At 42.6% G+C, this 14,125-nt stretch overlaps 1 long non-coding RNA gene across 3 annotated transcripts; it reads right to left on the bottom strand.

Annotated features, from left to right (window-relative positions):
- Window positions 1-8,104: 8,104 nt before the first annotated feature.
- On the bottom strand, window positions 8,105-9,283 carry LOC117191859. 3 transcript variants are annotated; one of them, XR_004474091.1, is made up of 3 exons: window positions 9,024-9,283; window positions 8,861-8,934; window positions 8,105-8,769 (listed from the first exon to the last, which is right to left on the bottom strand). It is a non-coding gene; the product is annotated as an uncharacterized LOC117191859 (long non-coding RNA). The 3 variants fall into 3 exon arrangements; XR_004474089.1 differs by lacking the exon at window positions 8,861-8,934 and having other exon boundaries at window positions 9,024-9,216; XR_004474090.1 differs by lacking the exon at window positions 9,024-9,283 and having other exon boundaries at window positions 8,861-8,994.
- Window positions 9,284-14,125: the final 4,842 nt, after the last annotated feature.

Raw genomic sequence — 14,125 nt, 5'->3', positions numbered from 1 at the left:
ACATATCACAGAAGTCTGGATCCAAAACATCGTTGCTCTAGCTCTTATAGTCTTTGAGCACTAGGCGCTGAAGGGGACGGACAGACGGACGGACGGACAGACGGACAGACAGACATGGCTCAATCGACTCGGCTATTGATGCTGATCAAGAATATATATACTTTATGGGGTCGGAAACGATTCCTTCTGGACGTTACACACATCCACTTTTACCACAAAACTAATATACCCCAATACTCATTTTGAGTATCGGGTATAAATACAAAAGAACTCAAGTGCCTACTGAGTGTGCGACTACAGCGTCTCTGCGGTTAAAATGTATCTGTTATACTAACAGCAGTATGCGTGAGATACTGAGTAAAATTTAAAAAAAGCTTAAATATTACACAAGTATATATGTTTTTCTTAGCCTCGCCCTCGCCTCAGCCCTTGCCTCCGACAGCCCCCCGCACTCACATCCGCAAAGCTGGCGGCTGTCAAAGAGCAAGTATTAAAACAGCTACAACTCACATAGATACAGACATACGTGCGCATACACGCACACACCGAATACAGAAGCATGAAGATGTCAACTGCACATGCAATATGGCATACACGATGAAAAGTTGCGATGTGCTGCTGCTCACAAATAAAATTTAATAAACGAGCTAGGGAAGGCCCTCCCACATATTAAACCCCTTGCGACAAAACAAAAGCTTGACTTTGAAGCTACAAAAAAATTAATAAGAAATTCAATAAAGTTGGTTTACTGGAATTTCATATGTGTACTTGGTGAGTGTGTCGTTAGCCGCCATCGCAACTAAAGGATATATTCCAATGGAATTCCCAGAAATTTAAGTATTTCTGGGAAGTTTTCAAATGTAAGACTATCTTCATCCGCAGGGGATGATGCACCTGCAAAGGATATCTCAAGAGAATCAGTCGAGCGAGGGCGAAACTCGCGAATTCCCATTGTGCTCCCCTCTCGCGCGATTTATGTTATTTCCGATTGAGTTCGAGGTTCGAGGTTCGACGCTCGAGGCTCGAGTAGTCATACCACCCGCACAACGGGAATGTTAGGACCGAATGCGTCCGCCCTGTGTGGTGGGGCTGATGGCGTGTTCTGGATGTGTGTGCACTCGAACTCGATGGATTCAAGCAATTTAATATTCATTTGTGCGTGTAAATCAGATTTGCACATGCAAATACCCGAAATCGACAGCATAATTGATTGAGCGAACAAAGCAAGGCTGTAATCATTGCAAAAATAATTTGATTTGATAATTTTTATACCCGATTCTCAAAATGAGTGTTGGGGTATATTAGATTTGTGGTAAAAGTGGATGTGTGTAACGTTCAGAAGGAATCGTTTCCGACCCCATAAAGTATATATATTCTTGATCAGCATCAATAGCCGAGTCGATTGAGCCATGTCTGTCTGTCCGTCTGTCCGTCCGTCCGTCTGTCCGTCTGTTTGTCTGTCCGTCCGTCCGTCTGTCCGTCCCCTTCAGCGCCTAGTGCTCAAAGACTATAAGAGCTAGAGCAACGATGTTTTGGATCCAGACTTCTGTGATATGTCACTGCTACAAAAATATTTCAAAACTTCGCCCCGCCCACTTCCGCCCCCACAAAGGACGAAAATCTGTGGCATCCACATTTTTAAAGATACGATAAAACGAAAAACGCAGAATCGTAGAGGATGACTATATGTTCTAGAGTGTAAAATCTCAACCAGATCGTATAATTATTATAGCCAGAATCAAGAAAACAATTTCATTCTTTCTCGCTCTGTCTCTCTCTAACACACAGGTTTCATGGTCGGTTTTGTCAATTGCAAAATATGAGTTCAAGGATCTCAGAACCTATAAGAGCCAGAGCAACCAAATTTGGTATCCACACTCCTGTGATATCGGACCTTGACCGTTTCGTGTCCAAATTTCGCCACACCCCCTTCCGCCCCCGCAAAGGATGAAAATCTGGGGCATCCACAAACCTCAGAGACTATTAAGGCTGGAGTAACCAAATTTGGTATCCGCACTTCTGTTAGAGCTCACTATAAAACGTATATCTCAGAATTTCGCCCCACCCCCTTCCGCCCCCACAAAGGACGAAAATCTGTTGCATCCACAATATTGCACATTTGAGAAAACTAAAAACGCAGAATAATAGATAATGACCATATATATCAGATTGCTGAATCTGGACCAGATCAGATAATTTTTATAGCCAAAAGGAACAAATCAATTTGCACCGGCTTCGCAGCGCCCGACGTCACGCTCAGACTGATTTTCTGTCTCTCTCGCACGCACTCTTTGTCGTGTCGTTTAATATTAGCTGCGTCTGCCGGAGGAGAGCCATACTGACTTAGTATCGGGTATAACTGTAAAGTTGCGGTGTCCGCAGCAACTCACAACGTTCCCCCTCGTTTTATTTGAAAACGCGTTTACAGATTGACAAAAACGCTCTGGGTATAAGCATATACATCCTCGTTTAAGTGACAGGAAAATGGCCTCCTGTGGTGTGGCGTGTGTGCCTCGTTTTATCTAATTACTAGAGTAAAGCTTGCAGAGAAATTGAATTCCATTCAGGTTTCTCGCCATTGATTTATTATATCCGACCGCCATGCATTAATCAATTTCATGCAGCCCGACTCCGAGTAATCGGGGCCTAATTTGATTGTGATTTATGGCAGTAGCAATCTTCGGGAGGACGAGAGACAAGATGACAGAGCTGCCCTGCTATAAATTGCAATTATCAAGCATTAACCATATTTCCGTGCATGCTCAGGGACTCAGGGAATAGCATCCCTCAGAGAAAATGGCACTGTTGGCCCTGTGGGGGCCAGTGACCATAACGCTCTCCGTGTACGCACACAAAATTGAGACTAGTCAGCCCTTTAACAGTTTAATCTGGCTTTTGCTCCAAAGGGTAACCATCCTAATTATGCAAGGGGGTCAGAAGTGGAGGCCCCGCTCGTTTGTTTGCCCAGAACCATGAAAGTTATAGTTATTATGTTTACTACGTATACGCAGTGATATCACTGCGAATGCTGCTTATTGAATACCACGAGCCTGACTGTTGTATTCAACTTTATAAAGCTTTATTCCCATTTTCGCATACAGTGCATATCGTACTTATATGCCCTTAGGCATTCCATTGGAAAAACGTGAATAAAGTTGTTGAAGAGGTAAAACTACCATAATCCCTAATTGATTATGAAATAGGAATCCGCTAAAACACACTCTTGATTGAATTCTTAGATAACCTACCAAACTTCCATCAATCCAAGACAACCCTTGATAACTGAGTCGTTTTAGTAAATATCTCAATTCAATTTGCACCCCAGCCTCGTGCACAAGTTGTGCAATACTTCTGACACGCACTGTCTGTGAAATAGATGTGACGTTGCCTGCGTGCATGTGTGGCAATTTATGCGCCACTAAAACTCCACTAATTTCTCATAGCCAGACCCGGCTGCCGGCTAGGCCCCTGCCCATCTTGGTTTCTCGGCTCGGGTCCTTCCCGGCAGCAGTTTCGGCTTCCGCTTTGTTTTGATAGCATACGAGAGCAGCCTGGTTTATTTATTTGCCTGTATTAAATGTCGTTTTTGGCAGTGGGGGCACCTCTCCCCTTGCAGATGGCCTGCTGTCTGGACCGAATTAGTAGTTGGGGCTGGCTCTGGAACTGCTCTGTTCGATGGAACCACGTCTTCATACGGCTCGAGGCCCGCATGTGCACTATCTGAGATCTCGAGAGCATAGTTGTTGCCGGGAAACTTTGGCAATTTCACCTGGCTGACGGTGATGACTTTTCCCCAGTTCCCTTTGTGTCATTATCTTTTGATTATTCCATTTCCCTTGCCGCAAAAATAAAAACAATTTGTATTTTTGCCAGCCGCCACAAAGGAGATCTCAAGTGTCTGCCTGCCGTGCTCCTGCCAAATTATGAGAAGCCTAAGCCAGGTTGACTTCAAAACAGTTCTGGGCAACCTTTCGTTTAGCCGGCAATCCACTTTGGCAACTCTTTCGAATTCCTCACAGTTCGTCGGGGGTGGGAGTGGGTGTGGGAGTGGGAGTTTGTTTCTCTCTCGCTTTCTCCCTCTCTGTCTGACTGTGTGTTGAATGACTTCTTGTTTAGTTGGCAGTTTTCAAAACAGATCCAGCCAACTTTTTTCTTTTCCAAATTGCTTACAAAGTGCTTTTTTGTGGTCCCCCTCCTCGGGGTTTTTTATTTTTCGGGTCGCAGAAAATAAATGGCTAAGCAGTAAATCTCTGTCGGTTTAGGTTATTGAATATTTCATGCCCGAGTTGATTTATTATTTATTTCCTTTTAATGCCTGCCGAAGGTCAAGAAAACAGCTCTCCCTCGATGAATAGCTCTCCCTTTATGGTCATTATTCGGGCCAAAGAAGCGACGAACAAGAAGAGATAGATCTCGCCGAAATGGAAAACCAAGCCCCCTCTTCTCCCTGTGAATAAAAAAAGCGAAAGCAAAAAGCCAGTGATTCGGTTGGCTGCTGTGGAGACGGTATAATTAGAGCACGGCCCTCGCGTCGGACCGCTCTGCAAGCCTAATGAGTCCGGGTTCAGCTTTTAGTGCTGCATCTGATGGCCGCTGGACGGTGGAACGCATTGTCGTCGTCCGACCACTGGGAGTCACCAGCAAAAAAATCTGTGCACCCACCCACTTGCCAAACTCAATAATGCACACGGCTCGACTCTGCTCGTTTTTCCCACGTTGTCTGTCCCCATTGTTTGCTGTAGTGGCGGGGCGGAGGGGAACGGGAACGGGATGGAGCTGAGGCAGGAGCTGCGAAATCGGTGGCTTTTGGCTGTCCACAAAGTGCTTCCTGCTAGTCGGATGGATATTGCCACCAAGCCCGGCCTAGGGGGGAAGTGGAAAATTGCTCCCCAGTAAAGTCAGTCCAGACTGCAACTTCAACCCTTATTATTATTATGTTTGCGTACTGCGAAGCGATATTTAATATTTGCTCTTAAATATTTGCCTTCTTTTTCAGTCAGACACATTTTCCCTCGCAACATGCATGTTAAATGTTTGCAAGACCTTGTTTTGCTACAATAGTTGCTAGCTTTCGAGTGTGTGTGAGTTTATGTGTGTGGGTCTGTGCCATGGCTCCGTCTGTTGTCCATTTTGGGGTCTTTATGTAAATCGGTCTTGGTTCCTTTTAGCACTCGTCCGCTTTTCACATGCTTTTTACCTGCTTTCTGCCATCTTTTTACCAGCTTTTTGTGCAGCCAAGTGTTGAGTGTTTTGTTATGAAAGATGAAGTCATTGCATGTCAACGTCCACACAAAAAACTTTTGCTCCTGAACGGGGAACCCTTTCATGAAGGACGAGACGAGACCGAGCAAATAAATGGCTTAATGTGTGTATTCGCTAAAAGCTTGTTACTGTTCACGTTCCCAACACAGCTGTACTAGCTGGCAACACTTGGCAGGCACTGTATTAAAAGTTTTACAGGCTTCAACTTTCGTGAACAAACTTGTGGCAGTCGCATAAAATGTTTCTACAACTTTTCAGGCCCTGAATGTATGCAACATCAAGGCACAAACACAGAGAGAGAGAAAGAGAGAGAGAGAACGGCGAGAGAGGGAGGAAGAGACGATAACGGTAACTAAGCCAACTTAACACAAAATTGCGCTTTTGCATATTTGCGCGCTCCTGCAAAACAAACCGAAAACTCCGCGAACAAAATCAGAAGGGGCGCATGAGTGTGCGAGAGGAGCGGGTGCTGATGGAGAGAACTATTCCCGTTAACGTGTGTCCAACCAGGTCAAGAGCTATTAGCTGCAAAATTACACAATTCGTTCATTTTCAAATCGTTTTACCCAGTACAACATCCACTTGCAGCAGAAATTCGAACTATTTACCGAGAGATTGGGAAAATGGCAAATAGACTCTTGACTTTGATCACTTTGGCCACAAAGAAGAAGTCATCTGTCTGTGTTTAGACACAAATGTACACGAGGTAATACACACTTATATACATATTGACCATATCAACAAGCCAAATTTCACGCACTCGACCATAAATTGCAGTTGGCCGAAGGGAAAACTGAAAGCAATAAACAGTAAACAGTAAAAAGTAGTTCGTAATTACTTTGCGTAATTAAAGAAACCAGGAAAAGAGACGATTCCTAACGAGGAGTGACACTTTGTAAATACTCTATAGACACCGAGAGGGGGAAACCTCCCATCTGGAATGGCCTCTCCAGATGGAGATGCCACAACACCACAGCATTGACCACGGGACTGTTTGCATTCCCCGAGTCACCGTTGAGTCACTAATGTAGAGCTGGTTTTGGCCTTAGTCATTTAATTTAAGCTGAGTGACTCTCAGACTAAAAATACTTAAAGAAACTTCGTTTGTTGATTTCAGAAGATCAAATGGAGAAAACTCTGACCTATGCGAAGATTCTGTTGGGGATGGTGGTTTCTTTATCACTTCAGAGAATTATCGCCAACACCTTCTCTTCTCTGATTTCCGTAAGTAATGTACTTTTGTGCGTTTATCGCCTTGAAACTATTGAAAGCGCTTTGAGCAATGCTTTTAGAAGGAAAACTTAAGTCTGGCCCCGGGGCCGTGTATGTTCGGGCGGCAAAAGAAGATTAATTTGTGTGCTCGGCTCTCGGATACCACATGGAGTCTCGCCTCCAACACAAAGGCACATCTGTTCTGCTTTCTGCTCCGTTCTGCTCTCGCCCTGGCCTAAGGTAACAGACACATCACAGAGAGCGCGAGATACGGATAGAGGTACGAGTGGGTGTCTCTGTGGGTATGGGTGTGGTAAAGTCTAGTTTTAAAGCTAGAGCCTTGAAACTTTGCACAATTATTTTGAGTATTTTTATAAAATTTCGGTTTTTTTTTGGTTTTAGATTCGACCACGCCATCGACCCCCTTCCCCAGAGCACCTCAGATTTGTTTAACACAGAGCTCGAAATTAAAGCTAGAGCTTTTAAATTTTGTACATATACTTGTATACTTGTACTTGTTCTTGTTTTTTTTTTTTTCATAAAGTCGGAAGTTTATATTACATACTTCAAATTTATTACATTTTGTTGTTAAATCATTATATATAATATCTTATTTCAAATTATCTATATTTATATATAAACTATGGAAATTTATTACACACTAATTTTTTTCTTAAATGACCTCATCTTCTTCTTCTAGTTCTATGTCGTATATATTATAATCAGAATCAGAATCAGATTGCGAGTCATTTTCGTATTCACATGAATCTTTGCTTTCGGTAGACGGCAACTCCAGAAGGCTTAATACTTCTTTGGAATGAGGCTTTTTATTGTTTTTCCTTTCCCTCTCCTTTAAACAGACACTCGATAGTAATGGATCCGAGGAATCTATCGCTCTATAAAAAATGTCAGTCATAGTATTTACCCGACTATTTTTTCTTGCATGTGATAATCTGTCTTTTTTGTACATTTTATTCCGTGCCTCTGAAGCATTTTCTCCTAAACATCCAAGTGGAACCAACGTCGAATTGTTTATTTGAAAACCGTGGACTAATACTTTATGAATCGTAGGGGACATTGGGTACCACGGATATGTTTGCTCCAAGCTTTGGGGTAAAGGTTTCTGAACTAAAATCTGTAATTTCCCACATATTGGACAACATTGAGTAGATTTAGTTCCAGTTAATACGTTCAGCACTTTTCCATCTATAAGTGTCATATGCATTTCATAGGTAACTACTATGTCAACATTCTCAACTAATTTATAAACAAAGGGTTTAAGAGTGTTAATTTGAAAATCTAAATCTTTTTTTTCTATAATTATGTGCGCAGTAGTTTCTTTTACTAGATCAATTTTTAGCAGTCTGCAAAATCTAATAGACTGCGGTGTTCTATTTGTCCAGATGTTCCGATGATAGGTGTCTGTAGTTTGTATGGGTATAACAGAAGTAACAAATAAAGAATGATCGGAAAGCTGAGTTGAGCCATCAAATCCGTAGCTGCAGATTAATTTGATTTCAGATGCATCCGGGAACTGCTTGAAAACATCGGACTGCAATTTAATTATTCGATGTGCTGTATGATCCAAATAATTTTGTAATGGCACTCGAGCAGTAGTTTCCATTACTTCTATGCACTCTGGTCGGCACTGTAATTTAGCTTCCATTACTTTATTATAGCTAGGATAAATGTCGCAGTTATGCCTTTTATTTAAAAGCCTAGTGTTTGTATACTGCGGTTTGTTGAGTGAATTTTCCAGGAGGTAAGCTAAAGCTTCATCTGGTGAAAGTGGAATGGGCTTTTGCAATTGAAGATGCTTTTTCGATTCAGTCGGGTATTCAGGTGTTCTAATTGACAAAAGCCACGTCGGTCTTTCGTTCTTTCTTAGCAGAAACTGCCGCAGCATGCATAAGAAGATTCGTGTTATTATTATTATTATTTGCAAGATCAGACGCCAGTTTCCTTTTTAATCTTGTCCCTGCATTTGTATAATGTAATGTTGGACGTCCCATTTTCTTTGGTGTCTTACAATTTTCATCAACAATAATTGTTATTTTAGAAGCCATCCATTTAGCATGGGTGGTCATAAACCGTTCCATCATTTTGTTGCACTTCAGAAGGTTTCTTTTAATGAAGGATTCAAAATTACTGATTTTTTTATCTATTTCTCTTTTTTTTCATTTTCCAAATGGTTGTTATTGATTTTACTGTAAATCCAATGTGAGACAGATTTTTTTTGTCGATTGTTGTTGCGCCAAATATCGATGAGATCGCTATGCAAAAACTCGAACTTTCCTGAATATTAACAAATTTAAAGAAAAGGGGCCAAAACGGGCCAAAGTTGTTACTTTCCAGTCAATTACAACATTTGTAGGTACAAACTCACATAGTTAGTTTTTCTCAGCAGAACTCAGTTCATTTGTTATATTCTACGAAACACAGGGGACGCAGTTAAATTTTCTACAAAAATACACATAAATTGGACATTGCACAACACTTAAATCTTGGGACTACACATAAAATAACTAAATACATTAGATACTACATACCTTTATCTTCATTTTCCATTTTTAGCCGAATTTATTTGAGCAAATTTACTCGATCGCCACGTAAAAATGTAAACAAGTAATTTGGCGCCAATTTTTTTTCCCACAATCAGCTGATCGATTGTTCACTTTCAAAAGCTCGCCAAAATCTTCAGGGAAGCTAAATAATTTTTTTTTTTTTCATTTTTAATATGTATGATGAATTTACTTTGAGAATTTGCAAGAAAAAACGTAATCCATTCACATAAAAATTTCGACTTTATGCCAAAAAAAACGAATTCTGGACCATAGTGCAATGGGGCGTTAGGCATTTGTGAGATTCCTGTTCGTGAAAGAATGATGAATGCTCATAAATGAGCGTAAGGGCTACGTGTGACCTTTCCATATGTGTACATAAATACTCCTACCAGAACGTTTCCTCCCATTGAATGACTGATATTCGCCGGCAGTGGCAGGGCATTCGATAGTGTGTGCGGATCAAAGGTTTTGGCTACAAATTCCATAATAGTCAGGATAAGAAAATTGCCTCAGGGTGGTATACCTAATAATTCAGCTGGTTAATTATGATGTAATTTGAAAATATCAAAGGAGTCGAGTCGGTTTCCTAGGGCGCGGAAAACAATCACACACGCTCCTTCCATTCACACACAAAATGCCTACCCTCACCTGCTGTCGTCGCTGTCCCCTCCTCTATGTGTTCTATATCTCAAGGAGCACAAGGGAAATGGATTCTGGAATATAATTTTACTCGTGTCATGTTGACCCAAATTGCATCCAGACACATCTTAGCGAAATTAAACCGCTTGCCTCAGGAAATCTTCATTTGATATTCACGTGTATGTGTGTGGCGTGTGCCTGTGTGGGCGCTCACACTAATTAATGTGGCACCTGCCTCATGACACGTTCTAGTTAAGCAGGTTTTATTTTTATACCCGATACTCAAAATGAGTATTGGGGTATATTAGATTTGTGGTAAAAGTGGATGTGTGTAACGTCCAGAAGGAATCGTTTCCGACCCCATAAAGTATATATATTCTTGATCAGCATCAATAGCCGAGTCGATTGAGCCCTGTCTGTCTGTCCGTCTGTCCGTCCGTCCGTCCTTCAGCGCCTAGTACTCAAAGACTATAAGAGCTAGAGCAACGATGTGATATGTCACTGCTACAAAAATATTTCAAAACTTCGCCCCGCCTACTTCCGCCCCCACAAAGGACGAAAATCTGTGGCATCCACATTTTTAACGATACGATAAAACCAAAATCGCAGAATCGTAGAGGATGCCTATATGTTCTAGAGTGTAAAATCTCAACCAGATCGTATAATTATTATACCCAGAATCAAGAAAACAATTTCATTCTTTCTCGCTCTGTCTCTCTCTAACACACAGGTTGCATGGTCGGTTTTGCCAATTGCAAAATATGAGTTCAAGGACTCAGAACCTATAAGAGCCAGAGCAACCAAATTTGGTATCCACACTCCTGTGATATCGGACCTTGACCGTTTCGTGTCCAAATTTCACCACACCCCCACCACACCACCGCAAAGGACGAAAATCTGGGTCATCCAGATTTACCAAATTTGGTATCCGCACTTCTGTTAGATCTCACTATAAAACGTATATCTCAGAATTTCGCCCCACCCCCTTCCGCCCACACAAAGGACGAAAATCTGTTGCATCCACAATATTGCACATTCGAGAAAACTAAAAACGCAGAATCATAGATAATGACCATATCTATCAGATTGCTGAATTTGGATTGATCGGATCATTTTTGTAGCCAAAAGCAAGAAATCAATTTGCAGTGGCTACGCAGCGCCCGACGTCACGCTCAGACTGATTTTCTGTCTCTCTCGCACGCACTCTTTGTCGTGTCGTTTAATATTAGCGGCGTCTGCCGGAGGAGAGCCATACTGACTTAGTATCGGGTATAACTGTAGAGTTGCGGTCTCCGCAGTAGCTCACAACGTTCCCCTCGTTTTTTTAATGAACGCAAGCGTTTCAATTTTCATCCGCAAAAGCCACAAAACTTTGGCTATTCGCCATCATTAGCCGTTGTTAGGCAGCAGGCGTCAGCCGTTAGCCGTCAGAGCCTGTCACTAAAAATGGCTTAAACGGCGCGTCAGTGGACGCCAGGCTGTGGGTGTGAAACCCTTTTTCAACACGTGTTCGGTCGAAATAGAAAATATGATAGCAAGCCGCGCCATTAATTCTCGCTATTCCAGAGGAGAATTTCGGAGTGCCGGCTAGGGTCATCCCATGAACCAAAATGGGGAATCCAAGTGCTGGCAATATTTAATATATTTGAAGAATGGAAAGCACAAACACAACGTAGTTGCTGAGGATACGGAGGAGTTTCAGTTACGTTAAGGATAAGAAACAACTTGAGGGTCAGAAATCGAACACCAGCAGTATTCTAATGGCCAGAAGGCATACCAGAAACATAAAGAACGCAGCGCGATTCGCCTTCGTTTTTGAACTTTCTCTGATTTGCGTTTGGTATGCATGGAAATGCAATTTTCTCTTTCTGTTCGCTGCATCCCCCTCTCATCTGGGCCATCCCTTTGTGGCGAGTGCCCGCCAAAGTGTGCTATGGATCCGCTTGAGGCGGCTCCCACCCACAGCTCGCAATGAGTTTGTGGGGTGGTGTGTGCAACGAGGTCACTGGTTTGGGACAAAAGATGTCAACTTGAAAATTACACATTCTCAAATTCAGAATAAAATATCGGGCTCGGGCTCGGGCTCGGGCTCGGGCTCGGGCTCTGGCTCTGGCTCTGGCTTTAACCCTGCACAACTGTTGCCTTTATCCGCTTACACATGCACAGCTGGAAAGTGGAAAGTGCCCTGCGGTTTTCTGGCTCTGCCACTGCCACTGGCACTGCCATGATTGCGTCGAATGGGGTAGCCCCACTCCAATGGCACCCACACCCTCGAAAAACTAATAAAACCCGAATATGAGTGAGCGTATTGGAACCGTTTCGATGTGTTTTATGAAACAATATGAAGCAAGCAATCTGCGTTTGGCAATTTCCGTAGTAGCATTGTATTTTCGGGTACTGTCAGCCACGTTCTAAACAGTTTGTTTAGTTAAATCGAAACTTGATGCAGACAAAATCAAAATTTATAAAAAAACGAGGGGGAACGTTGTAAGTTGCTGCGGAGACCGCAACTCTACATTTATACCCGATACTTAGTCAGTATGGCTCTCCTCCGGCAGACGCCGCTAATATTAAACGACACGACAAAGAGTGCGTGCGAGAGAGACAGAAAATCAGTCTGAGCGTGACGTCGGGCGCTGCGTAGCCACTTCAAATTGATTTCTTGCTTTTGGCTATAAAAATTATCCGATCTGATCCAGATTCAGCAATCTGATAGATATGGTCGTTATCTATATCTGCGTTTTTAGTTTTCTCGTATCCTCAATATTGTGGATGCAACAGATTTTCGTTCTTTGTGGGGGCGGAAGGGGGTGGGGCGAAATTCTAAGATAAACGTTCTGCTCTTATAGGTTCTGAGATCCTTGAACTCATATTTTGCAATTGGCAAAACCGACCATGAAACCTGTGTGTTAGAGAGAGACAGAGCGAGAAAGAATAAAATTGTATTCTTGATTCTGGCTATAATAATTATACGATCTGGTTGAGATCTTACATTTTAAAACATATAGTCATCCTCTACGACTCTGCGTTTTTGGTTTTATCGTATCGCTAAAAATGTGGATGCCACAGATTTTCGTCCTTTGTGGGGGCGGAAGTGGGCGGGGCGAAGTTTTGAAATATTTTTGTACCAGTGACGTATCACAGAAATCTGGATCCAAAACATCGTTGCTCTAGCTCTTATAGTCTTTGAGCACTAGGCGCTGAAGGGGACGCACAGACGGACAGACGGCCGGACGGACGGACGGACGGACGGACGGACGGACGGACGGACGGACAGACGGACAGACAGACAGGGCTCAATCGACTCGGCTATTGATGCTGATCAAGAATATATATACTTTATGGGGTCGGAAACGATTCCTTCTGGACGTTACACACATCCACTTTTACCACAAATCTAATATACCCCAATACTCATTTTGAGTATCGGGTATAATTATTAGTGAAATCAATCGTTAGCCCTATTTGGAATTCCCTTTTCATTCGGAATTCACCCAAGCCATTAATCTAGCCATGGACGGCAGCGGGGACAACCAGCTCTCGATGCAACTGACACGCGACGTGGAGGCTCGCCGGCGAATGATCATGCATGCTGAGCGCGAACATCAAGCTATTGCTGCCATGGCCGCTGCTGCCTACCTGCCAGGTCACCTACAGCTGCCACGCGCACCTGCACAATTGCCCTTGCCTCGAGCGGGGCTCCAGACCAATCCGCTGCAGAACGATCTGGACGAGGATTCTGGATTCGAGTCGGGGAGCGAGAGCGATTGAAATTTTATTGTCAGGGATACGTACATACCCACTACTTAGTCATCGTGCTGTTAGTGAATAAATTAATTGGGAATCAAGTGTAAACTTACCTTTTGATCGGCTTAGTTTTTTTCCCTCAGCCTCAGCCCCAGCTCCAGCCCCAACCCCCAAAACAGTTGAAACAACTCGCATATGTAAGTCCTTAGATGGGTTTCGGTTTATTCACGTCAATTGGATTTCAATTTGATTCAAACACACAAAATAGATTTGAACGCAAGTGTATCTGTATCATGTATTCTTATTAGTAGAGAGCTTTAGCTATAGCTAAATATAGCTATAGTTTAGTTACATTTATGTTACACAAATACCACATATTTATATATATGTATATGTACTCGTATGTATACGCATATTTAAGTGTTGCTTTCGCGTTTCCGAAGTTCAACTTGTTCTATTTTTATACCCGATACTCAAAATGAGTATTGGGGTATATTAGATTTGTGGTAAAAGTGAATGTGTGTAACGTCCAGAAGGAATCGTTTCCGACCCCATAAAGTATATATATTCTTGATCAGCATCAATAGCCGAGTCGATTGAGCCCTGTCTGTCTGTCCGTCTGTCCGTCTGTCCGTCCGTCCGTCTGTCCGTCCCCTTCAGCGCCTAGTGCTCAAAGACTATAAGAGCTAGAGCAACGATGT

Source organism: Drosophila miranda (genome assembly GCF_003369915.1).
Source record: "Drosophila miranda strain MSH22 chromosome Y unlocalized genomic scaffold, D.miranda_PacBio2.1 Contig_Y1_pilon, whole genome shotgun sequence".
Classification (NCBI taxonomy): domain Eukaryota; kingdom Metazoa; phylum Arthropoda; class Insecta; order Diptera; family Drosophilidae; genus Drosophila; species Drosophila miranda.
Note: the sequence above shows the minus strand (reverse complement) of the source record. Positions and strands in the feature narration are given on the sequence as shown.